Consider the following 17,117-nt stretch of genomic DNA (forward strand, 5'->3'; position numbering starts at 1 on the left):
TGTGACTTTTTCACCTCCTGGAATACACCACACAGCCTCTTCCACTGCACACCTCTCCTCTCTTGAGTGTGTTCAGAGATGTTTTCCAGTCCTGGTTTAATGGCTTTCAAATGGTAACAGGGCATGGTGGGCTGGAGGAGAAACGAGGAGGCATTGCAGGCATCCTCACCTGCACCCCATGTATACCACCTGCTCCGATGAATGACTTACCAAAGTGTTTCTCCTGGCTGTTTGGCTGTGTATGTTTCAGATCAGAGAGAAGGTTAAACACTTGCTCTCCAAGAATGTATTTTCCAACCGTGCCTGATTTTTTTCTCCATGTTTTTTGGTTTCAGATTATCTTTCCCCTCCAACCAACTCAATGCTGAAATTCCAACTCAACCTGGAAAACTCTGGTATCTGGAGTTTTAGACCCACATGAACCTTAGAGGTGACCCACATCTGCCCCTTTAATTTACAGATGAGAAGCTATAATGTGGGTTGGTTAGAATTTCCCGAGGAGTTTGGGGCTCCCAGGTCACTGGCGTGGCTGACACCAGAACCAAGGGCTTCCAAGTCCCTGTCCTGTGGGTCTGAATCACCACTGAGCCTCCCCTGGGACCCAGAATGGCACTGGCCGAGCCCAAGTGGTCTCATATTGGACTCTATGCTTCTTGCATAAGGAGATCTTTGGTGTAACTTTTAATTCTGTAAGCAGTGACAGTGACAACTTTGGTTTGTGTCATTCCCTGATTCACAAAGCACTTCCAAACCTTGGATAGCTGGCAGTTTTACCCAGAAGTGAGCAAATACTCTCAAGTCACCCCCAAACCACACCTGGGCACAGAGACACCATTTTTAAGGCATGGTATGAGGTCTTGTAAAAATTCCACAAAGTTGTGCTCTGAAGTCAAAAGATTTTTCCATCCTAGTGTACCTGAGACCTGACAATGCCAGCCAGCCAAGGAAAGTGTCAGCATTTCTTTTTAGTTCCCCTGTGGTTAAATAAGAAGGAAAATGTCTTTCAGGCTGTGTATGGGTATCATTGTCACCTTTTTGGACCCCCACTACCATGAGTTACCCATAATTTTTTAAAAAATTCAAAACAGCAAGAAGAAATCAAATCGCCAAGAAGATGATGAAGTATTCAAAGAGGCATCAAGCCTTCAGCTGCTGGTGTCACCTTGGAATTTGGGGTGTCCAAGGGTCAGAGTGGCGTAAGCCTCATGCCTAAGAGATGCCAGCAACACCAAGAACAGCAGACTTGCCCACACCCCCCTTCAAGGAATTGTACAGACACTTTCCAACCCAGGGGCAGAAAGAGACTGAGGATCATAACTTTGTCCAAGTTCGGTGGATCTTGCTTCTTAGACAACAAACCCAGAAGTGCTACAATTCCCTTTCTCTCCTGAGGAAGGGAAATCTGAACCAACCATCCAGCAGTACTCAAAGGAAGCAGGGAGAATCATTCTTAAATGTTAGCATGTGTCACGAAGGGGAGCTTGTTAACATGCATTTTCTGGCTTCCACCCCCGGAAATGCAGATTTGGAAGTTTGCCGTGGGGCCCTAGATCTCAACTTTGAGCCAGTGCTGTAAGTTTTCCAGATGCTAGCGGTCCACTGGATCTTTCTTTGCATCACCTCCTGGTAGGACATTAAGTGGCTTGGGGATGAGAGGCCGGAGATGACTTTGGGATCTCCTTTCCCCTACTCACTTCTTATTGCTACAGCACTTTCTGAAGTTCTGTGTTATTTTTCCTAAGTATTAATTAAAAACGGTAAGTTAGATACACGAGGGAGGGGATAAACCTAACTCTTTTATTGCTGGGTCCATCTGGCTCTCCAAATAGCGCCTCTCAAGTCTAATATGCATATGAGTCACCTGGAGACCGAGTTAAAATGCAGGTTCTGATTGGATAGATCTGAGGCGGGGCTGAGGTTCTGCATTTCTGATTGGCTCCCGGGCGAGGGGCGGGGCTGGCGCTGCTGGTCCACAGAGGCTCTAAGGGGGCACGTGGAAAGGCTTCCCTCTGGCTCAGCAGAATCCTGGCTCCCTGCGGTAGTAAAGCCACCTCCGGGGTCCCCAGACAGAGCTCATCTCCCCAGGACTCAAAGTATTAACCATGCTTTGAGGCGGAAAGCAAATCCAACTGTGGGAGAGTCACAGTTAGAAACCCAAAGCTGGGGACCCAACCTCTCCATCTGTTCATTAGAATTCACTCTTGTCCCGGCTCTCCGGGGTTGATTCTTTTTCCTCAGACTCCACTTAATCCGGAAAATACAGATCTCTTTCTTTCTTTCCTTTTCTTTTTCTTCCCTTCCTCCGCAAACTTAGCCATCCAGCCTCTTCCCCCTACCGACCTCCCCCAGCCCGGCCTCCGCCCACTGGGGTGGGGGGAGGGTCTTTGGAGTTCACCAACTGGTGGTGTTTCCTTCGGCCGCCAAACAATATCAGAATCTGACAGCACAACGGGGACGTTTCACGTTCCATTTGTGCACATCTGGGCAGCTTCAAGCTCAGGTTATGGGAGAGGCCACAAGAAGTCGAGGGGATTGGGGATGAAGTATTTGCAGGGGAAATCCCACCTCTTTGATAGATTGCGGACAGCCTGCCGAGCTGGGCTGATTTACTGGGGGCACAGGCGTGAGGAATTTCTGTCAGCCAAGGCCGAGGAAGGCTGCTCTTTGCGGGCTGGGAGAAGACGGGTACCAGGACAAGCTCCAAATAGGAGCCGAAAGCTTCTGTGTCTTTATACATCTGTGGACTATTTAGATAAGTAGGAGCTGTACTTAATCACAGAGAGAGTTGTTTGCTTAAAGGAAGGGAGGGAAAGTTGTGTGTGTGTGTTTAAGGAGGGCTGGAGGAGGTGGGAGGAAGGAGAAAAGATCCAGCAATTTTCCACAGCCGAAACCCCACCACGTGCTTTTAATTAGGATGACCTCCCCATCACCGCAGCGCCAGAGTTGGTGGGTGGGGCGGGGGTGAAGGACTCAGTTCTTGGGATCCTGTCCTCAGGATTTCAGATAAGCTGTGAACTGCAGGGGAAGGTCTGACCTCTCTTCCTTGGAGTTCCTGAGTCCTGGGCCCGGGACCTGTGTACGCTCAGGAAGCCTGTTCATCGACTTCTCCAGATGGGATCTTCTGCTAGGACTTCTCTGAGATTCTTAAGCTGTCAGAACTTAAATAAAGCCATCAAAACCCAGGATGGTACATTAGACTTCTTTTCAAAAAAAAAAAAAGAGTAAATAAAAGAGAATTAGAAAGAAGAGGAGACCCCGATGAGATGTTTCTTTCATGATCCCATCTCTACAGGACTTTTTAATAATCCACACCAGTTTCACTGCCATTCTTTGTACCTGGCGATGGATTGGGGGTGGGAGATGGTTGAAGGGCCTTAGTTTCCGTTTCTGCTGTCTAGTTAGTTCTTTGGAGGGTGCGCGCAGAGCTGGGTAATTTTGCCTCTTTGCCTTGAAGATTTAGCCCATAATCTGAAGAACTAAAGCCATCGCCTGCCCAAACCCAAGTGCCTATTTCACAATATGGCCCAGAGACAGCCAGAGTGGGTTCCAAAGAATTAACTGGATTCATCTGGGGTCAGCACTCCCTCCCAAGGCTGGCAGCAGAGGCCACTGGGAATCTGAATCTGGCTGCCCGACTTGGCAGGTTCCTCAGTGACTTCTAGCAGTAGCGTGTTGTCCCCTCTGGCATGGCAGATGGGGCCCTGATCCAAGCCAGGCCTGGGGGAGGCCCCAAGGCTCCTGCAGAGGAGGAAGAGGAGGAAGAGGTAGCTTGGAGTCGGCTAGAGAGAAAAAATGAGCCCCAGCCTGTAAACTGCAATTAATGCCAGCAGGAAGCCTTCCCAGCTCGGCCCCTGACTTGCCAAGTCCGTGCCCTCTCATAATTCTCCCAAGCTGCCTCCTTCCTTTCGGATGCCTCCTCTCTGCAGGCTGTTGAAGATGTGGAGGTTGGAAATGTTGCCTCCTTAGTCTCTGTCGTGGGATGCAGATGATGAAAGCATCCCACGACAGAGACTAACTGGGGACCGTTTTGATGAACATCAGGACCCAGAGACTTGCTTGTATTTCCATTTGACAAATTGGAAGGAAAGAACTCATCTTTAAAACCCTAGGAACTTGCTTGATTCTGCTGTGAATCTTGATGGAAAAAAAAGGACAGCTGGTGGTCTCAATCAGGTCCTAGCCAAATATTTGCATCCTAGACCCTCCTAGCTATGATCCAGCGTCCAGCACAGCTCTGCACTGGGGTCTGTCCTTCTCCCGGTCTGAACACATCCCATCAGGGCTCCACTGAACCCACAGCGGGTCCAGAGAAAATCCTCCCCTCCTCTCTGACTCACTATTTCCTCCCCTCCTGGTGGATGGAAATGTGAAGCGGTTTGGTTTCAACTGCTGGAGAAAGATATCCAGATTTAAATCAAGTCAAATGAAAGTCATGTGTTTCAAAAGGCCCTCACACATACGCACATGTACGCGCGCACGGACACACACACACACAGAGTCACACATGTGCCTGAGGAGGGTCTGAGCTCTGCACCATCAGGACTCTTTTTCCCCAAGTGCAAACAGCTCCGGGTCTAAATTTGTTGCTATCATTCTTCTAATCACTGTTATGTGTTGGGATGATTGTGAGTGGCGTTGGGAATGTTTGCTCTCATGTAATTGCTTGTTTCCTACTGAAATTTCCATGTCAGACCCTTTCATTGTTCTCATTATCGCTGGCCTCCCAATCCGCCCGCCTGCCTGCCTGCCCGCCCGCTCGCTGGGGAGGCCATGCTGGCGCTGTTGGTATTGTTGGTGTGTGTCATGGAGCCGGGGGTGGGTCCCCCCATCCCACGCAGGCCGTCAGGCGGCTGTCACCCATCGGCCAACAGGAATTCAGGGCTGTGAGCTCCTGCTCTGTCCTGAACATCCAGGCTCCCTGGGCCAAACACGGGAACAAGGGAGACCAGACAACGGCCTGGCCTGCCTCCCAGTTTAGAATTAGGCTAAATGCACCTCCACCCCAAGTATTTCAGAGGAAATGTGACCCCTGTGTTTCTTAATGTGTACTTAACTCATTAAAATGTTGATTTACAAGGGGTGGGTGATGTCCAAACAAACCTCAGGGCCTCTAGTCCCAGCTGGTTTTTTTCCCCCTTAGGAGTTTCCATGAGTAGTGTAGGTGGGGTGAAGGAATCAAAGATCTTGATTTTGAACCTCGAAGTGACATTCCATCAGGAATGAAACTTGGACCAAGAGGCTAGGAATGCTGACCTTTGGAAGCGACCCGTCCTCTAGACAAGTCGTGCGTTTCTAGACCTAATCAGGACCACCTGGACTTGCTCACGGCCGAGTCACTGTCCAGGCAGCACGAGGCATTTGAACTTGACCTGTGCGGAAAATGATCCAGAGTCCATGAAAAGAGAGGCCAGTGTCCGCTCACAGGAATAAACACTCAACCACAGGCACACTGGGAATTCCAGGATGAACATTTACTCCTTCGGAGAGACCAGCCCTTCCAGGAATTTAGGGTGCATTGTCTTCCTGGGTTCAAGTAAAACCCGTTTAGAATGGGGCGAAAGGCTGATGGGTGATGGTGAATTCAGCCCAGAGTTCCCACTTGGACTCCCCGACTTCTTTACAAAGCCATGAGCTTTTGTTCATTTCTCATTTCTTTTAGCAGAGGTACCTAAAAATCCTGATCCCCAAACTGGTGTGCTGAGAACACACATTTCAGGGCATGGATGTGTATGGATGGATGTGTGTGCATACGTGTGTGTATGTCCAAGCATGTAGGAGCTGATGTCGGGGTGTGTGTGCTTATGTTGGTGTCTGTGTGTGAAACGTGGCTCCAATACCAGCCCACTGAGATGTCCCCCTCCACTGGGCCCCTCTTCTGCCAGCGCCCACCATCCTTAATGTACAACGGAGTGTTAAGCTGTGTGCGGCCAAGTCTGTCTCCTATTGGCCTCTTCTGTTTCTGGGATGTCTTTTGAGCCCTTCAACCCATTTGTAGGCAGGTGAGCGTAACACTAGTATAATACACATTACACCATACGTGACGCGTGGTATTCCGTTATCCTCACATTATACCTGTGTGAAACTGGTTCGGGGCTGCCCTCCTCCACTGCATTCCCCTCAGTGTATGGCTTGTGCTTGGGTAACTTGTATTGATGGCTAAGAAAAAAGAGCGATAGGTGCAAACAGCTGGACTTCCGCGTCTGCAGGTGTGGAGCCTCCCAGGAGAAAGGAAAGTGACTGGAGAGGTTGCACAGCGTCCCAGTGGCTTTGCTGTCCCTGCCTAGGAGATTTCCCTCACCTCCTGTTGGCTCCAGTGGGTGGAAGGTGTCTTCAATTAAACTAGCTTTGTTTTCTTCCATTAGGAGAGGAAGATGGTGAAAACATGCGAGTAGATCTGAATGTATTAAAGGTTGATCTGGCTTCACAGACGGTGTCCATCAGCTGCTGACATACCAAGGAAATGAGAGGAGAGCTGGCTTTCCAGTATTATTTTGGCAGGGGACCCAGCAACCGACACTGATCAGAATTAAGGCTCATAAAGCACAGAGCCAGGACCTGAACACTGAGCTCTTTCTTATAAGATGTTTTCAGCTCCTTATCTTTCAGAACTGTTAACTGCCTGCATTTGGCTCTCTCCCCTGGGGAACCCTGTATTGATTTTTTTTAGGATGATCCTGTCTGATACAAGCCATGAAGATCTGAGCTGGCCAGAAAACCTGGGATATTTTCTCCTAAGTAAGTGGATCTTTTCTGTGAAGTTAATTCTTCAAGATTCCTTGCTGTATGATGAAAATGCACACTCAGAAGACGGTGAGGGGGCGGGGGGGGGGAACCACCAGCATCAACATTAAACCCAACCAGCAACAACAAAATTAAGAAGTCAGGAAACAAACCTCTGAGTTTAGCATAGATCTGCAAAAGAGAAAAAAAAAAGGATTTCTGAAAACTTGATAGAGACTCTGACTCTGAGAGCAACAAAAGGGAAGGTTAGCTCCTATCCATGTCCACACGTGCTCGTTGGGATACTCTGAGACCCAGGACACGTATCATCAGCTCAGGGTGCTATCTTGTTCTCTCACTTAAAGGCATCTTGAGAAGAATCATGGCATTGAAATCGGCTTAAAATACTGTTCCTTACATGAAGCAGAAGGAAAAAAAAAACTGGATGAATTAGATTACGTCAAAATTAAAAATGTCTGTGCATCAAAAAACACAATCAGCAGAGTGAAAAGGCAGCCCATGGGAGGGGAGAATTTGCAAATCATCCATATGATAAGGGGTTAATACTCCTAATATATAAAGAACCCTCTCCAACTCAACAACAACAGAATAAACAACTTGAGTAAGAAATGGACAAGAGATGTGAATAGGCGTTCTCTCCGAAGAAGATGTACAAATAAGCACGTGAGAAGGTTCTCAGCATCACCGATCAGGAGGGAAATGCAAAACAAAACCAGAATGAGATACCGCCTCACATTTATTAGAATAGCTACTATTAAAACACAAATGCGTGTCGGCGAGGATGTGGAGAATTTGGAACCCTCTGGCACTGCTAGTAGGAACATACAATGGCACGGCTGCTGTGGGAAATAACGTGGCGGTCCCTCAAAAAATGAAAAATAGAATTACCATATGATCCATGCGGTTCCACTACTGGGTAGGTTCTCAAAAGGATGGAAGGTGAGGTCTTGTGGGGATTTTTACACCCATGTTCACAGCAGCGTTATCCACAATAGCCAAAGGGAGATGAGTGGGTAAACAGAGCATGGTATGTGCGTACAATGGAATATTAGTCAGCCTTACAAAGGAAGGCCATCCTGACACATGATACAGCAACGCAGATGAAACTTGAGGATGTTCTGTGACGTGAAATAAGCCAGTCACAAAAAGACAAATACTGTATGATTCCACTTGTAGGAGGTCCCTAGAAGAGTGAAGTTCATAGAGACAGAAAGTAGAATGGTGGTTGCCAGGGGTGGGGATGCAGGGGGAAGTGGAGAGTTGTTTAGTTAAGTATAGAGTTTCAAGTTTTTTCCACCTCCTTGCACTCACCGCACTGGGGCTTACAAGCGGAAAACAGCTCCGCCCAGAGCAAAAGTAATCAGGACTTGCAGTGGTGAGATTTTCCAACCCTGGTGGGCAAGCTCCTCCTCTCTGGTTCCACACAGACACTCACACTCATTCATGCACACACACACACATGCAACACACGAACACAGTCACAGAACACGAACATACACACTTTTCTAGCCAGCTCAGCAGATGTCCTCTGTGAGATGATGCTGGTTCCCAGCCCTCCTGCTGGGCTGGAGTGGAACCCTGAACTCACCTCCCTGGGCCCCCAGCCCTGGGACTTGTGCTGGGAGGAGGAAGAGGGCAGGACTGCCTTGGGCATCACTGAGAAGCTCACAACTTTACCCACAGGGCCCTGCTCCTCCCTGGTGGGAGAAGAGGGAGCTTGGACCAGGGGCCCCACCTTGAAGGGGACATGTATCCAAGCAACAGTATCCATCAATCCACGAGGCTCTCCAAAACTGTTGCCACAAATGTTACTTCGGATATACCATCTCTACCCCCCAGCTTTTAAGATTTCTTTATTTCCCTTTTTTGTCTACTCATTTTTTCCCTGTCTTTTCTCTTTTCCACATTTTTTTCTTTTAATCACCTTCCATTTTTGCAAGTTTGGCTTTTTTAGATTCAGCATTTCAGTGATAACACAGCCTTCGTCTCTCTGTGTGATTCACCTCACTTGGCACAATGCTCTCACCGTCCGTGCCTGCTGTGTGTGTTGGGGGAGATAGGACAGAGGTTTAAGGGCACAAATTTGCAATGAGCTTTGGGTACAAACTTAGAATGAGTTCTAAGCTCTAGAGATTTAATGCACAGTATAGTAAATATAGACAAAAATGTTGTATTATAATCATTAAACTCGCCAAAAGACTAGATCTTAATTATTCCACCCATCATAGAGAAATTATAATTATGTGACGTGATTGAGGTGCTGATTATTGCTGAAATGGCAATCAAGTCAACATGTCGCACACCTGAAATTTACACAGCGGTCTAATATATTTCAATGTCCAATATTTTTCAATGAAAGAAATTCAAAAGCAAAACAAAAATCATCTTCCTTCCTGGCTCTCCCTCTGGCTCCTCCCACGCCAACGCTCAGTCTTCCTGTCTTTTCCAAGCTCTCTCCTTGTCTTCCTTGCTTTCTCAGCATCCCTTCATAGCCAGATACAACCTTTGGCTCAGGGACTCTGGCTTTGAGGTGTGATGCAGCAGGGACCCTCCTACAGGCTGGGCCACCCTCGGGGAACCTGTCCTCACTGTAGAAGGTCAGTCAACCTCCTTTACACTGGCGAAGCCCTCCTCACGTTTCTCAGTTGCCCCGTTCAGCCTGCCTTTGACTTGAGGGTACCCAAGCCTGATGTGCTGATGTTTGGCTGGGCCACTGCAGCAGCGCTGGAGGAATGGCAGCCTCTTCCAGGGACATGGGGATGTGGGCTGTTCCCGTAGGTGTAAAATGTAGCATGTTCCACCTGCCCCCCCTGCCCCCATTCCTGGTGCATCCTTGGATGCAGGAACAAAAACCAGCCACAATTGTTTTCCAGCCCGGGCGGTACATTCCTTCCACAGCTCATCACCCTGTAATCAAGCCTGGTGCCCACCACGCACACGAGACTCTAAACAAAAGTGCTTCCTTTCACACACAGCAGACGCATCCTCCGTCTGTCCCTTCCCCAGCTTGGGCCTACTGGCCTTGGGCTCTGAGACCCTGCTGGGCAGGAAGAGGCCTGAGGGAGATGAAAGAAACGTCCTGCCTGACTGAGGCAGAAGATAGCTGGTGGCCTCATTTTCCGAAGAGCTTCGAGAGGCACAGAGCCCTTCCAAAGGGTCCCCTTCCCTGTCAACTGCTTTCCTTAGCACTATGGGGATTTCCCTGGCCAGGGGGCATTGGGGTCTGGAACTTACTGGCACTCCAGGTGGGAAGAACAAACAAACAGCCATTTCTCTCTGCCCAGCCTGCTCCATCCGATGGAGGGAGAGGGTTCTGTTGTTCTTAGTCACTTGTCAAAGCCAACTTTGTTGGGTTACCACTGGCCCCCCCTATTATGAAGGTGGCAAATATAAGGCAGAATTGAATCCTGTCCCCAGGCACCTTACAGACTCATAGGGAAGGGAAGACGTGGATGTCAGCGACCACAGAGATGGGTAGGACTTACAGTGTGAAATCAGAGCAGCACGAATGAGCTCCCCTGAGAGCAGTGCTATCCAGGAGGGTGGCAAAGGGAGGGCAGGGGGCACTGAAGTCGGGCCCCAGAGAATGCGGAGAATGGGATGTGCAGAGTCAGGAAGAGGGGTCCGGGCAGAGAACACTGGGAGAATCGGGGCTTGGAGCTGATGCTGCAGGAGCCCCGGAAGACTGTTGCTCCAGAGACAGCCCTCATCAGAAGTTGCTTCAAGGAGCCCGAGAGCCCAGAAGGAGGAAGGAAAGACACAGCCTCGGTCTGTCCAGTGCTGTGTGTCTCAGTGACCAGCTGCTTGAGGAGTGAGTGGTGGCCACCGCTGAACTGACCTGGCTAGTGCTGCTCAGAGCACGATCCGCGGAGTCCTGTCCCCGGACATGCAAAATAGGTGTAGACATGGCAATTCGATGGGGTGATGTAATGTCTGTTGAATCTCATAAGACAAATTTTGAGCTTGCATTTCGCATGCTTTGCTTTTATTCACTTTTTTTTCCTGACAACTCATCTTTATTGTATTCTACAAAAAAGGGAGTTCCTCGCCAGACTGGAAAGAAAAACCCCATTAGGTCTTTGATGACGGATAGTTGGAGCAGCACCACCCCGGCTTACGCCTGAAATAGACCCCATTCTCCCTCCGGCACACAAGGTTTGAAGCCCAGTCTGTCTCCTCTCTCCAGATGGACCACATGTGGTGTCTGTGCAGCATACAGTGGGTCAGGACCTGAATCAAAGGTGTCCAGGATGGCAGGGGCTGATGTTTTGGACCCCAGCCCCGTGATGGGCACCCTGGGTGGTGAGGCAGGTCTGGACCTGAGTTTGGCCACCAGCGTGGATTCAGGGGCGACCTGGGAGCAGGTGCGCTTTATCTTTGAACTTTGGAGTCCTGTCTCTTTTCTTAGAAACTACGTTCACCTGTTTAGTATTTTTTTTAAAATTTATTTTGTATTGAAGTATAATTGCTTTACAATGTTGTGTTAATTTGTGATGCACAGCACAGCAATTCAGTTGTATACATATATTATATTTTCCTTTTCTATTCTTTTTCACTCTAGGCTATTACAAGGTATTGAACATAGTTCCCTGTGCTGGACAGTAGGGCCTTGTTGTTTATCTATTTTATATACAGTAGTGTGTAGCCACAAAATCCCGAACTCCCAGTTTATCCCTAGTATTTGTAACTGGTTTGCGGAATCAGCTGGACTTAGGCTGCCATAAGGAAATAATTCTCTTCCCCACTGGTGCCTTTCCCATCTGCTCAGTTGGCCCCTGTTCCCAAGAACTCATGCAGCTTCCAGAGCTTTCTGGTCCCTTCCAGAGACAAAGGAGCAATCTTGTTTTCAGGTACCAAAGATGCTCAGTTCTTATTCAAGTTAAACCTCCCCCCCCCCCATGGCCTCTGAAACCTACAGGGGAGAAAGGGCAGGCGGTCCTGTCCCCTGGTCCTGCCTCCTCCCCACTGGGAGCCCCAGATGGGATATGTTCTCCCCCTTCTAGTGCACAGTGGTCTGGAATGGGGGTCCTCGTATTTGAATGGTGCCCCAAACTAGGCTCTTCCTCTCATGGGGATTTTTCAGAATTATTGGAAATCCTCCCTGCTCCTCAAGGAGATGGCTCATCTGCCGGCTGACAAGCCACCCGCTCCGGTCCTGCTTCGGGGCGTATAACCCAGAGCTGTCTGTCAGGGTCACCCGCTCCTGGAGGGAGCTCCCAGGATGTAGCTCTTTAGATGCGCTTCTCCCCGCCACCATTTCTGGCCCAGAGGAAACCCTGGCATGATGGCCCTGTCAGGCCCTGGAAGGCCACACTCCACCTTCCCAAATAGCAACCACCCTCCACCCTCAGGGGTCTCCTGTCAAGACCCAGAACTTAGGACATCCCAGCTCCAGGGGACACTTTTTATGCAACTTCGGAACTTCCCCACCACCTCTGCTCTAGTCCAAGGGCCCTTTTGCTTGAGGTGGGGAGACAGAGGAGGGAACGGGTCCTTCTGGATGAAGCCACCAACCGTCTTCAAGAAATTCATCATCAAAGGGGGAGAGTATAGCTCAGTGGTAGAGCGCATGCTTAGTTAGCATGCACAAGGTCCTGCGTTCAATCCCCAGTACCTCCATTAAAAAAAAATTAAAATAAATAAACCCAATTACCTCTCCCCAAATAAAAAAATTTTTTAATTGTAAAAAAAAAAAGAAATGCATTATCAATAAACAGCAAGGTTCTACCGTCTAGCACAGGGAACTATGGTCAATATTCCATAGTAACCTATAATGAAAAAGAATATGAAAAAACATGTATGCGTGTTCATGTATGACTGAAACATTACGCTGTCCACCAGAAATGGACACAACTTTGTACACTGACTATACTTCAATAAAAAAAAAATTACTAACTTAAAAAAAAAAAGAAATCTGGTCACCAGCCACCTCCCTCCACATCTTTTCCTACCATTTTAAACTGGAGGAAGGTGATCTGTCCCAGCAGGAGACAGAAAACACTATACTTTGATGTAGAGAATATAATATAAATAATTAGTGACGGTACAATTTTACAATTTTACTAAAAAGGCAAAACCAGGGACTAAGGTATTATGAAAGTTGCAACTCAAGTATGTAGCTACCCTCTGTATCCAGCCGCCCTGGGTGTGTCTTTGTAACAGCCCTTCCCAGAGGGTCCTCCCCGAAGCAGAATTTATCTTCCCTGAGTGGATGTTTTGAGTTTGCAAAGTTATGGCTGTGGCCTGCTGCTCCTGGGGGCTGAGCCAGCAAGGGACCAGGGCGTCGGGAATTAACGATGTTTAAGGAAGAGAGGCGCGGGTACTTGATTCTGTCCGGCGAGAGGCGAGCGCGCGTCGTAACTCTCCCGGGTCCATCCCCGCCCGCAGCTCGCCCTCGCACCCCTGCCTGCAGGGGCTGTGTGTCAAGTTCTGGCTGGGTTGCTAGTCGGACGAGTTCCCCAGTGCAGATGTCGGCACGCTTCTTCAGAAAGTATTTGCTGTACGAACTGCTGCGTGAATGGTTGTCACAACTAATTTGCGAGCTCTTTAGGGGCAGGGAACACGCCCTCCGTTTTTGCAGAACTTGGCTCTGCTGCAGGGCGAGACCCAGAGCAGGAGTCCCTGCTTTCTTGTCCTGTGTTCCTTGTTCTTTTCAGGGACACCCCAGCCTTCGGGTCCCCCAGATGCAAAACCCCACTTTCCTACGTGATGCTGTCCCTCCCCTCCCCCACCAAGACCTTGCACCTTTAACCAGCTTTGTGCTTCCCCACCCCCACCCCTGTGACCTCTAGCTCCCCACCCTCCCCTTCATTCCCCGGTTAGCTGTCAGCTGGACTGCCCAGAAACAAGCTCTTCTGCCTCAGGCTAGAAAACAAGGGTGCAAGTGACAATGGGGACTTCTGTCTGTCTGGTCCTGAGCAATCCGGAGTGCCTAGAGCAGGGCCTGACACCTAATAGTCACTGGATGAACATGGAATGAAAACCTCCATCCCTCAGTACGCAGTGATACTCTACAAATAAAATACATTTATCATATAATTTGGCCCCAAATTATGTGACCTCTGACCTGAATTTGATGTTTCTCAATTTCATACTATTTTATTTTATTTTTATGTTTTTATTAAAGTGTAGTCAGTTACAATGTGTCAATTTCTGGTGTACAGCATCATGTCCCAGTTTTATATATATATATATATATATACATATATATATATATATACATATATATATATATACACGTATATATATGTATATATACACACACACAGATACACATACAGATATATTCATTTTCATATTCTTTTTCATTAAAGGTTATTACAAACGTTATACTATTTTATATATATGTATTTCTACATAGTATTATGCATAACCATGTATTATAACCATAATAGCATGATTTTGCATATTTCAAACTTTATTTAAATGGCATCCCATATATGTATGTATATGTCGCTTTCCAAATGTTCAAAGCTGAACCCTGTGTGATTATCCACGTTGACACATACATGGAGAAAGTCCACGGATTAGCGCATGTTAGGCTGTGTATTCAAACTATGTACTTTATTACATTCATGAGCATAATTTATTGATAAGCACTCCTGTTTCTTTTTAATTGAAGTCTAGTTTATAACATTGTGTTAGCTTCTGATGTACAGCATAGTAATTCAGTTATACATATATATATTCCTTTTCATAGTCTTTTTCATTATAGGCTATTACAAAGTATTGAATATAGTTTCCTGTGCTGTACAGTAGGACCTTGTTGTTTATCTGTTTTATATATGGTAGTTAGTATTTGCAAAGCCCCACCACCACCACACGCCTTTCCCTGCGGTAACCATAAGTTTGTTTTCCATGTCTTTGAATCTGTTTCCATTTTGTAAATAAGTTCATTTGTGTCATTTTTAAAGATTCCACATACAAGTGATGTCATATGGTGGATAAATACTCCTGTTGATGGATAAAGAATTTGCTTCTATTTTCCAAAGAAATCTAAGCAGTCTCTCTTGGCACTGTCCTCCTTCTCAACTATTTTCTGATCTTTACAATAAAACCCCAGAAGTTGAACTCTGAGGGAAGGTGGGGATCTCCCCAGCAGGTAAGAAGACGGGAGAGACGCTGAGTACTTGTCTGTAAGTACATTTTCTCTTATACATCCACCATACTTATTGGGTATCTTCCCAGCTGTGCACCCAGGTCCCTGCTAGGCACTCGGTGTGCCACTGCGTATGAAATAAAGAGCCTGGACTCTGCCCTTATGAAGTTCACCGGCCAGTGGGAGATCCTGGCATGGGGGAAGGGCAAAATGGACGATGTCCCTTAAGGCACAGGAATTCCTCAAGACTGGAAAGGTGTTCTTCAGTTCAGTCTAATAGCACTACCTCAGGCCACTAACGTGGACCTCCTGAAGACCTGCCCCCGGACTGACCTCAGGCTGGGACCTCAGAGATTGGACAGCACTCATGGAGTCTTGGGCAATGTGGTTGGCGCCCAGGGGGAAGACGTGCAGCCAGGTATTGGCTCCTGCTCAGATGTGTAAGGGGATTTAAGAGCAGTGAGTCCTCAAGGGCTGGCTGGGGCTGGACACCGAGATGGAGAGCTGTGTACCATCATCCCTTGGTGTCCGCAGGGAATTGATTCCAGGACTCCCACGGCCACCCAAATCCCAGTGTGCTCAAGTGCCTTATGTGAAATGTCACCTGGTTGAATCTGGGATGTGGACTCCATGGATAAGGAGGGCTAGGTGTATGCTGAACCAGACAAGGACGAGTGCAAGAACTAGAGAATGAGACCCTCAGAGCAGCCAGTATGCTTGAGGCCAGCAGGTCTGGACACTAGTAATTTAAGTGTCAACTCCAGCTGACTTTATGGGAATGTAGACATGTTCTCTTATTATAATAACAATAAAAATGAACCATGAGCCAGCCCCCATTCTAAGTGTTTTATTTGTGTTAACTCATTGAATCTCCATGACAACCTGACCGGCTGGTCCAGATGGAGAAACAGGCACTGAGAGGTGATTTAACTTGCTCAAGCTGACACAGCAAGGAAATGGAAGACCTCAAATTTGCACTTGATCTCCTGATTTCTGAGGGACAGTGTGGTTTAACAGCCTAGGGCCTGGTTTGTCTAATCAAATTGCAAACCCCAGATTTATTTTATTATATATTTTTTTATTGAAGTACTGTCAGTTACAATGTGTCAATTTCTGGTGTACAACACAATGTTCCAGTCATGCATATACATACATATATTCATTTTCATATTCTTTTTCACTAAAAGTTATTACAAGATATTGAATATAGTTCTCTGTGCTGTATGGAAGAAACTTTTTTTTTAAATCTATTTTTATATATAGTGGCTAATATTTGCACATCTCAAACTCCCAAATTTATCCCTTTCCCCTGGTAACCATAAGACGGTGTGGTTTAACAGCCTAGGGCCTGGTTTGTTTAGTCAAATTGCAAACCCTAGCTTTAAAACACGCACCTATTCAGTGACCCTGCAATTCCACTTCCAAGTGAAACAAAATCATGTGTATAAACAGATATTTCTACGAGAATATTCATATTAGCCTTTTCCCTAACAGCCCCAAACTGAAAATGACTCGAATGTCAATAAACAGGAGAATGGAAAAACTTACTATATTTACATAAGATATTCATAGAATAGATTGTTTGTCTATTCATAGCATATTCAGCAACAGAAAAGAATGAACTACTCAGAAACCAAACAACATGATTGAATCTCAAACATTTTAGCTAAGTGAGCAAAAAGAGTCACAAAAAAGTATGATTCCTCTTTTTATAAAAATCCAAATGTAATCTTATAGTGAAAGATGTCAGTAGGTGCTGATGGTGGTGGACATACTCTGTATCTTGGTTTGGGTGGTAGTTATAAGAGTGTATACAGTTGTCAAAACATATCAAATTGAATACCTAAGACTTGGTGAATTTTCCTGTGTGTTCATTACACTCTAATCGGAAATAAAATCTTGGCTCTGCTAACACACTGGCTATGTGATCTGGTTTTTGAGTTAGTTTACCTCCGAATCTTGAGTTTTCTCATCTATAAAATGAACACAGAGTTTTTTAGTTCTTATAGGTTGTGATTTTATACATCTTCTTAATTATTTAAAAGAAACTACAGGAGAACATTTATCTGATCTTAGGATGGGGAGAGCTTTAGAAGCATAAAGCCATGGATAAATTGCAAAGGAAACGGGTGTTAGATTTAACTACATAAGACAAACCCCAAACTGTTTGTATTTTTGAAATCCCACTATAATAAAAATTAAAAGTGAAATGAAAAAAATGACAATAATATTTGCAATAAATATGACAAAAATTAAGAGCCTTAATTACATCAAGTTA

Source organism: Vicugna pacos, chromosome 26, assembly GCF_048564905.1.
Source record: "Vicugna pacos chromosome 26, VicPac4, whole genome shotgun sequence".
Classification (NCBI taxonomy): domain Eukaryota; kingdom Metazoa; phylum Chordata; class Mammalia; order Artiodactyla; family Camelidae; genus Vicugna; species Vicugna pacos.